Here is a 12,631-nt window from a genome sequence, read left to right on the forward strand (position 1 = left end):
GCAATGCTTCTTTTCGTTATGACATTCCAGGAACGGACAGATATATTATTGACTGGTCGAGAAGTAATCGGTCAGGATGGGACCGAGAATTGATTGCTGGACTTTGGATTTCTGATGCACAGTATCAACAAAATTCTTTATGGAAACTTATGGGAGTAATGGATGAGGTTATTCAAATGGTAGAGTTTTGTAAATCAGGTACTCCTTGTACTCCTGTGACTGTTTTAGAAGACGGATCTAGAGACTGGTCTACTATTACTAAAACTGTTAATGTATCTGCTTGTGTTCCTTCTCCTTATGCTTTATTGATTGGAAATGTTAATGTAAATTTTATAGAGAATCAGTTTCATGTATCTTGCAATAATTGTTCTCTTGCAAATTGTGTCTCATGGGTACCTCACGGAACTCAAGTTATGGTACTTAAGCAACCTTCATTTGTTATGCTTCCTGTTAATATTTCTGGTCCTTGGTATGCAGAAAAAAGCTTGCAGATTTTTAAAGAAATTGAGTATGCCTTAAGCAGACAAAACCGGTTTGTTGGACTTTTGATTGCAGGAATTATGGCTTTGGTCACTATTATTGCAACTGCTGCTACAGCAGCTGTAGCTCTTTCTCAAACTATCCAAAATGCTCATTATGTTAAAGAATGTTACTTTGGCTTTAGGAATTCAAGAAGATGTTAATGTAAAATTAGAACAAAAGGTAAATGCCCTTTATGATACAGTTCAATATATGGGAGATGTGATTCAGAGTTTAAAAGTTAGATCTCATTTGGAGTGTCATTCAGAATATCATTGGATATGTGTCACTTCTAAAAAGTATAATCAAAGTCAATACAATTGGAATCGGGTTCGTTTACATATCCAAGGAATTTGGCATGATGCTAATGTGTCTCTAGATATGCTTCAGCTTCATAATGAGATTAGAAATATGAGAGAAGCTGAGCCTTTGAAATTTGATGCTGCCCAGGCTGCCTCAGATTTTATTAATGTTCTTAAGAATGTTATACCTTCTATGCCAAATCTCACTCATTCTATTTTGGTTTTTCTTACATTGGGCATCTGTGTCTGTGTAATTCTGTGCCTACTTCCCATCTTCATTAAGCATTTCATTAATCAAATGCTGGATTTGCGAGCTGACCTTCATCAGCTTAAACTTAAAACAAGGCCTTAATGCCCTCTCCCTCCTATGCTGAAAGGGACGGGTTAGCCAAAGACGGGTAAGTTTTAAAGAACCTTTCAACGCCTAAGACAGGGCTTGTGTTGTTTAATAGAAGCACCGAAGACGGGCAAGTTGATAAGGATATCTTGAAACGCCTAAGTCAGGCACCCTCACCTTGTTTTTGCTGTAGGAAGAATTCTGCAGCTTTAAAATAAAAAAGGGGGAGATGTGGGGAGCCATGATTTCTTGTTTCTCAGGAGTCTTGTGGTCTGGCTTCTAAAACATTATCTCTGCAGAACACCTGGGGAGCTTGCAAGTTGCAGAGAAATGAGGTGGGAGTGACCCATTTTCCAGGACACAGATAACTGATGGCTATCAGGGCAAATGGTAGTTTCTTTCGTATGTTAATTACTTTGGGGAGTCTTGTAGTGACTCCATAGTTTCTTTGAAGTTAGAAATTTACCTTCTGTGAGGTTATGCACACATGTGATTGTTAAACTGCACGTACCCAAAGGGTATATATTGGTGAAGGAAAAATAAATCCGCGCTCCAGCATCCCTGGAGACCGGCCGCATCATCATTTGTGCGTGCCTCTTTCTTTCATTTCCACTACCCCTCCCAGGTACCCTTCGATCTGTGGCGGCTGGCCCGCCACAGCGGTCCGCTGCTTTATGGTGCTGGGGGCCTGCTCCCAGTGTCTATGCCCACAGCAGCTTGAACGCGCCCTATCTCCTTTGATCTGGGAAGCTAAGCAGGGTCGGGCCTAGATAGTACTTCGATGGGGGACCGCCGGGGAATACAGGGTACCCTAGGCTTTGACCTGCCACTCCATTTGCGGCCGCCCCGCCCCTCGTCCTTAGGGAGTGGCCCAGCCCGCCTAATAAACCCAGGCCAGGGGTGGTGCTGTGGGGGCTAGAGGGCAGGGGGAGAGGAATGGGTGGCGCCACAGGGCACTACAATCTCGCTGTCCCGGCCCAACAACAGGCCCTTTGGCCCCAGCTCCCCCTCACGCAACCCCTTCTTAGTCCCCTTCCCTCCTGCAAGCCTTCTGCCAGCAGCCGTTCGCCCCGCCCCCAACGCCCAAGCCCGGTTCTGCCTGCAGGCCCAGGCCTGCACCTGCCTTGGGCACCTTTCTCCAGCCAAGGACGTGCTGGTGCTTGGCACCTCGGGACCGAGCCCAGGGGACGACCATCGCTCTGCCTGCACCTGGGCCCCGAGACAGAGACTCCGGGTGTTGCCCGACACCTGACCAAGGGGAAGGCCACCTGCCCCTCCCCGCCCCCCTTTCATCTCCCAGGAGCGCCTGGCACCCTCCGTTCCTGCCCGCCTCGGTGGCCCCGCCCACAGCACCAAAAGAGCAGGGACAAAATGTCAGGAGTTGGGAGCGCACATGCCCTCGGGCCCCAGGAGAGACCAGCACAGGGGAAAAGCAGGCAGGCGGGCACGCACACAACCCACACAAGAAGGGTGCCTGGGGCCGCTCCTCTCCTCCCGCATGCGGGACCCCGGTTGGGGCTCGGAGCCCGGCGGCAATCCGCGGACCCTGGAGGCCTGCCCCGGGTTCCCACGGTGACTGCCAGCGCCCGGGCACTGCCTCCATAACGGAGCCCAACCCCGGGCACCACCGCACTCCGGTGGGGAAGCTGCCACTTCAACTCAGCCTCAGTGCCTCTGTCCCAGTCAGTGTCCCATCCTGTGCGTCAGTCCCCCCTCCTCCCCAACTCCCAACCCCTGTCTGTCTGTCTTCTGCCACCTTCAGGGAAGTGGTAGAGGCCCCGTGGAGCCTCGGATGGCGCGAAGGGGCCTCGCTGCGGGCAAGGAGGAAAAGGCAGTCCACCAGGTGGCTTCTTGAGGAGGCGGGGAGCAGGCGGGAGGCGGGGCCCTGGCGGAGCCGGCCAGCGGGGAGATGCTCCGGACGGGAGGAGCCCGGCAGCCTGGTTCGCGCTCACCAAGCAGGCCGGTCCGCTGCTCTTGTGGCGCCGGGGGCCTGCTCCTAGCGTCTATGGCCACAGCAGCTTGAACGCGCCCGATCTCGTCTGATCTGGGAAACTAAGCAGGGTCGGGCCTGGTCAGTACTTGGATGGGGGACCGCCCGGGAATACCGGGTGCCCTCGGCTTCGGCCCACCACTCCCTTGGCGGCCGCCCCGGCCCTCGTCCTTCGGGAGTGGCCCAGCCCGCCTAATAAACCCACACCAGGGGTGGTGCTGTGGGGGCTGGAGGGCAGGGGGAGAGGAATGGGTGGCGCCACACAGCACTACAATCTCGCTGCCCCGGCCCCACGCAGCTTGTCAATTGCTGCACAAAGAATTAGCTGGGATTCTTAGAAAGATTCCTGTTGAATTTGTTGATTAGGTTGTGTAAGGCTTGAGGCGAGATAGTGAAGCTAAGAGAGTCAGGCAGGTTGAGAAAAGTGAGGGCTTTATTCTGCGCTCCCAGGCAAGGTTCAGCGGTCTGCAGACGGGGCTGGTGAAGTCGCTCCCAGGGCAGAGGAGGGAGGCAGATATGCGATTTGGGGGAGGGGGTTGGCTGAGTGAGGTGGCAGATGAGCAAGCCCACACCCCCAGTGCAGATAGGGCCCCAGTGGCTGTGTCTGGAGTTGTTTATTGCACCAAGGTCTGCTGCCTCTTCTGGGAAATGCCAGGGGCCCCAGTTTCCATCATGCAAGGAGGGGTCTGACTTGGCAGAGGGGTATGACTTTGCTCCCGGCCGCTTTGACCATGCCCGTATCTGACCTAATAGGTTGAGGAATATGGCCATGTTAACAGTGTTCAGACCAAAATCGTGGAATATTTTCCCAATTAGGTTGTCTTTAATTTATTTCCATCAGTTTTGCAGTTTTTAGAGAATAAGTTTGGCTCTTATTTTGTTAAATATATTCCTAAGTATTCTATTATTTTTGATGCTGTTGCAAATTGAGTTGAAGTATGCAGAAATGCAACTGGTTTTTATATATTGATCTTGAATCCTGCAAATCTGCTGACTTATACATGCAAATATAGCTGGGCCTTGTTCAGAGTTGTTTCCTTATAACTTGCATGAGTTGTGGCAGGAATGCACCTCTTGTTTATAGCAGTCAGCCTGTGGTAAAATTGGTTTCCTTATATGTGGTTTCACTTAAAGCGTAAAACTTACCCATGATGTTAAGTGAGGACTTACTGTAGTTCTTAAGCGGAATTCTCATAATGTCGTATACTACAGGTTATGTAATCTGTGAATAGAGAGCATTTTGCTTCTGTCTTTCCAATATGAATGGCTTTTATTTCCATGTCTTACCTAATTGCTCTGGATAAAATATTCAGTACAATATTGAATAGAACTGGCCACAGTTGTCATCCTTTCGAGTTCACTGTCTTAGGAAGAAAGCATCCAGGCTTTCACTCTTAAATATTATGCAAGTTATAGCTGTTCTATAGATGCTCTTTTCAGGTTTAGAGAATTATCTCACATGGTTAGTTGGTTGAGGTATTTTTTTTGTTGTTGTTGTTGATTGTTTTTGTTTTTTGTTTGTTTTGTTTTTCATGAAAAGGCATTGAATTTTGTTAAATGCTTTTACTGAAGTTGTAGCAATGATCATGATAGTGTTTTTTGTTTAATTAATATGATGTGTTACATTAAGTGATGTTTGAGTTTTAAATCAACTTTGTATTTCAGGGATATCTCACATGGTCATGGAATATGCTTTTTTTCTGTATTTTGCTGAATATGATTTGCTAGTATTTTGCTGAGGATTTTTACATCCACTTTCATAAGAAATATTAGCCTTTAGGTACATTTTCTTTTGATGTGTTTGGTTTGGAATCAGTGTAACACTGGTCTCATAAAATGAGTTGAGATACGTTCCCTCGTCTACCTTTTGGAATAGTTTGTGAAGAATTGGCATTAATTCTTTAACTTTTGGTAGAATTCAGTAGTGAGAACTTCTGGGCATTTCTTTATGACTCATTTTTCGTTACCTATTCATATCTTTACTTAATCGGTTTATTTCTTCTTGAGTCAACTTTGTTAGTTTGTGTCTGTCTAGGAATTATTATTTCATCAAGTTATCTTAATTGTTGGAATACAGTTTTTCATAGTATTCCTTTATTATCTTTTTATTTCTGTAAGGTAATGCCCCCTTTTTTGATTATGATTCTAGAATTGAGTCTTCTCTCTTTTTCTCTTGATCAATATAGCTAAATGTTGATCAATTTTGCTGACATTTTTATTGATTTTTCTCTATTATTTTTCTCTTCTCTCTTACACTAATTTCTGCCCTAATATATGTTATTTCCTTCACAATTTCTTTAGGTTTAGTTTGTTCCTCTCTTTTCAGCATTTGAGGATGAAAGTTTAGATTATTGACTTGAGATATTTCTTTTTCTTAATATACATATTTTATAGCTGTATATTTTCCTCTAAGTACTGTTTTAGATGCATCAGAAAACTTTATTTATTTTGTCTTTATTTTTATTCACTTCAAAATATTTTTTATTTTTAGGATTTCCTTTGTGATTTATATTTTGACCGATTAGTATATATTAGTGTGTTGTTCTGCTGCTAGTTCTGCTTTTATTCCATATTGTCAGAAAACATAATTTCTGTTATTTCTTTTCTTTTAAATTTATTTTAATTTTTTTATGGCCTAGCACAATGTCTATCCTAGAGAATGTTCCTTGGGTACCTGAAATGAATGTCTAACCTGCTATTGATGTATTGTTATTGTTATTGGCTTATTTGCGTGTTCAGTACATGTTTGCATTACTTTCCTGAAGCCTATTTTTCCTCCCCCACTGTTAAGCCTCTATTGTTCCTCCCCAAGGAGGTGCAGCTTTGCATGTAACTACAGTCACCATAGGATGACAATGGTTTTGGTCGTGAATTTTTGATCTCTGAACTCGAACCCGAACTCGAACTCAAACGCGGACAATCCGAACCTGTAGGAAACCGTGCTGACGTGCTAGCAGGTGTTGCTTTGTGAAATGTTGAACCTTTGACTTCCTTGAGTGGTTTGTGCCCCCAGCAAGGCAAAGCTTGCTACTCTGAGAACACAGAACCAGACAAGGTCAGGAAGTGTGGAGCTGGCCAAAAAACAGGCCCTTGTGTATCCAAACATTGTAACTACTAGATTGCAGACAGTTCTGTTACTTTTTGATGCCCAGAGGATACAAGATGCAAAAATAAACTTGGGCTGAGGCATTCTACTTAGAACTCCAGCAGTCTACTTAGAACTGCGGCAGTCTACTTAGAATTGCCTGCCCTCCCGATCCCATCTTTGTCTCTCTTCTTTTCTCTCAATCCTCACTCCCCACTTTAGGGACTGTTCCTCTCGTGGGCAGGCACCGACAAGTGGCGCCCGAACAGGGACCTGAATACTGGGGATAAAGTGAAGGACACCGCACGGAGCTGAGACGCGTCGCATAAGGTAAGGGGTGCGGTGAGATACCACGGTCAGGAGTAAAAAATCATGGGACAGGGTAGCAGCAGAATGTCTTTTACTCAAATGTTAAAAAGTGTGCTAAACGGACTGGACCCCCAGGATGAGGAGGGCCTAGATGGGGAGGGGCCAGTGAGGGTGGTAGACGGTGCAGTGACAAGACAGCAGAGTGGGGCTGAGACATGGCAGAGGGGCCAGACGAGGCCCGAGGCCACCGTCCCGGGCGGGGCAAAGGTGGAGGAGACCAAGAGCCCGTCACTTCTCTGACGGGCCCTCCTGCCGCCACCCAGCAACCCTGGGACGAGCCGCGGGCCTCGCCTCCACTACGGCCACCGCCGAGGAGTGGGAGCCACAGTGCGAGCCTGTGAAGCGCGGGGATGCGATATCCAGCTCCGGGGCAGGGCTGCCCGAGCCGGTCGGCTGCAAGTCGCCGGAGGCCGTGGCGCCCCGGGAGAAACCCGCGCAGCTGAGCGCCCGCGAGGACTCCCGGCAGGTGCACGCGTGGTTGTGGCAGTCTTATTGCGGCCACTCACCTGGCACAGCGGCCTGGCCGCCTTCCCAGCTTACTGTGGCCCCGCAACAATGCTATGGGGCGCTGCCGCAGTTGGTCCCCCACCAGAGAAATCCATTCAGGAACTCTTCCCAGCAACCCCAGGCAGCGCAGGATTGGACCTCAGTAGCGCCGCCTACACAGTACTAACACCTGAGATGGGAATGCGAGCTATTCCTACAGGGGTCTTTGGGCCTCTGCCTCCACAGACTGTGGGACTCATCCTAGGAAGGAGTAGTATTACCATGAAAGGGATATTGGTTGCTCCGGGAGTTGTGGATATGGATTATACAGGAGAGATCAAGATTATGACACATTCGCCTGGAGGCACTTCAGTGATCGATAAGGGCCAACGCATAGCACAATCATTGTTAATTCCACATGTCAAACCGGGTAAAACAGCAGGCCGTAAATCCCGAGGCGACGCGGGCCTTGGTTCATCAGATGCTTATTGGGTCCAGGCCATTCACCACCAGGGCAGAATTACAACTATCCATTAACGGCCGTTCCTTCATGGGCCTTTTAGACACAGGGGCCGATGTCTCTGTTTTAACTGCAGATCAGTGGCCTAGCCACTGGCCAAAGCAGCAAACAGTCACCCAATTACAAGGCATAGGACAATCTCAGTCACCACAACAGAGCAGTGATATATTGTTGTGGAAAGATCAAGAGGGACATGAAGGATCCTTTCAACCATACATAGTGGCAGGATTGCCTGTCAATCTATGGGGCAGAGATGTCATGAGTCAGATGGGAGTTTACCTGTACAGCCCTAATCAACAGGTCACTATGATGATGTTCGATCAGGGACTCCTGCCTAGAGATGGCTGAGGTCCTTCTGGACAAGGGAGAAAAGAGCCTATCTTTCCCTCGCCCTTACCACAAAGAGCTGGCTTGGGATATTTTTAACGGGGGTCACTACTCCTCCTGTACCCCATGCAGATGCTATCACTTGGAAAAGCGACACACCTGTTTGGGTAGAACAGTGGCCCCTATCATCAGAAAAGATACAGGCTGCAAGGTTGCTGGAACAGGAGCAACTCGATAAGGGACATACAGCACTTTCTAACTCTCCATGGAACTCTCCCATATTTGTAATTAAGAAAAAATCAGGTAAATGGAGGTTGTTACAAGATTGGAGAAAAATAAATGAGACTATGGAGCTCATGGGGGCTTTACAACCGGGATTGCCTAATCCTTCTGCTATACCCCAAAACACATATAAGATAATCCTGGCTTTAAAGGATTGTTTTTATACCATACCATTGTGCCCCAAGGATTGTAAAAGGTTTGCTTTAAGTAACTTACAAGAACCTATGAAGAGATATCAATGGCTGGTGCTGCCTCAAGGTATGGCTAATAGCCCTACTCTATGTCAAGAATGTGTGGCAGCGGCGTTAGAGTCTACCCCGTCTCCCCACATACAATCCTTAATCACACTCTTTGTTCTAAATTTTTAAACCTGGATGCGCGTGGCAGATCTGCCGCAGATCGCTTCTGGCATCCTAACACTCAACAAGATTATGCCCAAGTGAGATGGCAGGATCCAGTTACTAACCAGTGGCATGGGCCAGACCCAGTCCTAATTTGGGGACGAGGGCATGTTTGTGTTTATTCACAGGACAATGGAGGTGCGCGGTGGCTGCCTGAGAGGTTGGTGTGGCTTGCTGATGAGCGTCTTCGAGATCCTGCTGGTTGCGCAGATGCCTCAGCATACTGGGCATATGTTCCTGACCCTCCCATGCTACACCCCACTGTGTGGAACGGGCCTGAAGTCATTGGTGGGACAAATGACACTAGGCTATTAGGACATCCATTCGCTCCTGCCGTCCTACAAGCTGTTGGATTCAATCATAGCGGCTTGGGCATAGGACTCCTCATATGCTTCGCGATAATGTCAGCGTTACTGGATGTTTCCGTGTGGGCAGCCAGACAATTCACGGAGACAACCTAGGACAGAGTGTCACATTCCATCAGCCAGCAGGATGGAAAAACATCAGGGATAAAAACCCACCTCCACCACAAGCCCATGATCCTTGCAGTGAGGAGAACAGAAAAAATAGCAGATCCATCCTTTGGAGACAATGTTATAAAGAACCCGGGGAATATAGTGTCCCTGGGTTTAATCAAGCTGTTATAGATGGTCCAGAGGCCATGACACAGGTGCTGATGTCCAACACGGGACAAAGACTGGAGTGGTTGTGGGATTATGGTATACCTCCCGGCCCCAAAGACATATTTGGAAACTAGTGGGAGCAATGGATACAGTGACTATGAGTATGGACGAGGGACAAGGCAAGGTAGAAGGCAATACCACTGCTTGTGTCAAGGCTCCATATGTGCTTATGATTGGAAATTTTAACATCACCCATATTGACAGGGTCCAGTTTAATGTATCTTGTATACAGTGTAACCTAAGTAATAGCATCAATTGGTCAAATGACAAAAGTAGAGCTGTAGTTCTCCACCGACCCTCTTTCATTATGGTACCTGTTAACATTTCAGGTCCTTGGTACTCGGACCTCAGAGGAGAATTCCCCTCCTTTCTAGCTCTGTTCCATTTGCTACTGCCTTTTGTAATAATCTTTGTTGGTGTTCCTCTATTCATGTGGTTTACTCCGTTGCTCACAAAGGTAATACTCAAGGGCTTCATCGATCTCCAAACAAAGGTTCATGAGTTGAGATTATCTGCCCAGGTCCACCGTGTCGCTGACACCCGTGTATAAAGCCCCTACAATGGGTCGGCAGCCAAAGATGGGTAAGGATTTGGTAAGAATGTACATAACCTAAGACAGGAACCGTTCGCTAGAGGGATGGTCTCCTATGACGGGTAAATGGACATATCTGTACCAACCACCTAAGCCAGGCGCAACCCTTGTGTTAATTTTATATAAAAAAGGGGGACCTGTGGGAAACCATGCTGAAGTGCTAGCAGGTGTTGTTTTGTGAAATGTTGACCCTTTGACTTCCTTGAGTGGTTTGTGCTCCCAGCAAGGCAAAACTTGCTACTCTGAGAACACAGAACCAGACCAGGTCAGGAAGTGTGGAGCTGGCCAAAAAATAGGCCCTTGTGTATTACCTTTATTGTAACTACTAGATTGCAGACAGTTCTGTTACTTTTTGATGCCCAGAGTATATAAGCTGCAAAAATAAACTTGGGCTGAGGCATTCTACTTAGAACTGCGGCAGTCTACTTAGAATTGCCTGCCCTCCCGATCCCATCTTTGTCTCTCTTCTTTTTTCTCAATCCTCACTCCCCACTTCAGGGACTGTTCGTCTCGTCGGCAGGCACCGACAGTTAGTGTAGCCACAGCAGTTATATTAGTGGCCAGTGGCTCACTGGTTACAGCTGACGGCCAACTAGCCACAGCTGACAGCCATCCAACCACAGTTGATGGCCATCTACTACCTGAGCCAGCACCCCTCCACGTGAGGCCGAGAGCCTGGAAACTGCTCTCTGGGGCTCTGTCCCCACAACATATGATACAAAAATATTTTCCTGTAATAAGGATTTCACATGCCATATATTTTGGGATACAATTAACATGTTGTTTAAACAGCCCAGTAAATACACTTGTACTATTTATATTTTAGAGCTTATACTTTTTTTTCAAATCGTAGACGATTTCTAGTTTTATATTCTCAAGTAGATTATCAATAGGTGATAGAGGAACTTTTCGATTGAATTTAGATTCATATTCAGCAGGAGCTGGAAAGAAAAAGACAGAATTATGTTCTTTAAAATACAACTAAGTATAAGTGTTAAGAAGAATGAGAAAACCTCTAGATGAGGCCACAGCTCACAACAGGAGATCATATTCAATACAGTTTGCCCACGGCTGCACACTGACTTGACTGCTATTGTGGCCAAGTATCAGAGCTTCTGGTTGTCTCATCCTTCATTCATTTATAAACAAGGTCGTACGACAAGCACTGAAGTTACAAGACGAAGATGACACGGTCCAGCCCTGACCCATCATCTACTATAAGCTGAAGGAACAGATGAACAGGCAATTTCCATTCAGAGGCCCCTATACCATACAAATGCACAACAGGACGCGAGTGGGACCCACAAAAGGGACATCCCAGTGTTGATTGTCTGCTCTCTGGTGGAGGTGACATGGATGTTGATGCCTGAAGGACAAGGACAGAGGATGCCAGAGAGAGGGAAGACGCAGATGCGAAGACTAGTGTGGGGGAGAACACTACGGAACGAGAAGTAGTCTGGTTTAGCTAAATGCTAGAGCAAAGGGGCAAACGAGGGTTGGTAGCAAGATATAGGCTGAGATGTTTGGTGAGAACTACATTGATTTGGGTGTTTTCATTCCATGCAAAGCAATGTGGAGTTTCTCCTGAGGGTACATGGTAAACTAATGACAAAGTAAATGACTGGAGATTTAAATGTCACCCATCAGGTGACAGCTACAGTGTTTCCTCCAAAAATAAGACTAACCAGAAATTAAGCCCTAATGCGTCTTTTGGAGCTATAATTAATATAAGACCTGGTCTTATTTTCGGGGAAATATGGTAGCTTGGCCCTTCTAGGAGGTACCGTATTTCCCCAAAAATAAGACCGGGACTTATATTCATTTTTGCTCCCAAAGACACATTAGGTATTATTTTCCGGTTAGGTCTTATTTTCGGGGAAACACCATATATGAACAGTAATTGCTTAAGTATCACTAGATAAGTCTTGTTATTGGGCCTCATATCACTGGCAAAAACATAAAAGTTGATGAAGCCCCGTTTTCAACGTGCAGGTGGAAAGTTCCATAGGGATGGCAGAAGAAAGGAAGGGGACAGGCCATAAATAAAAAGAGATACATAGACTCTTGAGATATTACTCATATGACCTTGTCTTCACTATGAATGTTTATGCTTTCACCTTTTTTATTTGCTAAGGCCAAGAAAATATTTAATGTAGTATCTATTATCAGAACATGGAAAGGGATGCCATTTAATATTTACATTTTATTCCAGAAATCAATGATATCTAACTTGAATTAATACATTTTGGCAACATACCGTCTTTGTATAGTTCTTTAGTTTTTTTTTCCTGGTACTCCAGCAGCGACTGAAATAAATCAAATCTTATTATAGCATTTAAGGTAAACAAGAGACTTTATTGTAGAAATGATATATCTTATGAAATGTGCTCTTTAAATAATGCCTTTAGAGAATAGACTTAACGTATGATTTATATAAATACAAAAAAGTTTAAAAATGAATAACATAAATTACTGCTTATTTTGATTGTACATAATAGAGACCATCTATATGAGATGCTATTTAGATTAATCTGACCAACAGTGCAATTGATATTGGTCTACCTAAGATACATAATTTCAAAAGAGTGACGTTTGATTTGATTGGTACAATGAAGTTTAAACAAGTCAAGTCATATTTTACACTGAATGCATTACTTTGCAATTTTTAGAAAAATTGTCCTTTATAAATGTTTCTTGTTCTTTGTTTTTACTTTAATGGACTTTTCCTTAAAATGAGC

At 45.6% G+C, this 12,631-nt stretch overlaps 1 long non-coding RNA gene across 1 annotated transcript; it reads left to right on the forward strand.

Annotated features, from left to right (window-relative positions):
• The first annotated feature begins 3,102 nt into the window (after nt 1–3,102).
• Nucleotides 3,103–12,328, forward strand: LOC308502952. Its single transcript, XR_013994113.1, has 3 exons — nt 3,103–3,229; nt 6,456–6,563; nt 8,747–12,328. It is a non-coding gene; the product is annotated as an uncharacterized lncRNA (long non-coding RNA).
• Nucleotides 12,329–12,631: the final 303 nt, after the last annotated feature.

Source organism: Rhinolophus hipposideros (genome assembly GCF_964194185.1).
Source record: "Rhinolophus hipposideros genome assembly, contig: SUPER_9_unloc_2, whole genome shotgun sequence".
Classification (NCBI taxonomy): domain Eukaryota; kingdom Metazoa; phylum Chordata; class Mammalia; order Chiroptera; family Rhinolophidae; genus Rhinolophus; species Rhinolophus hipposideros.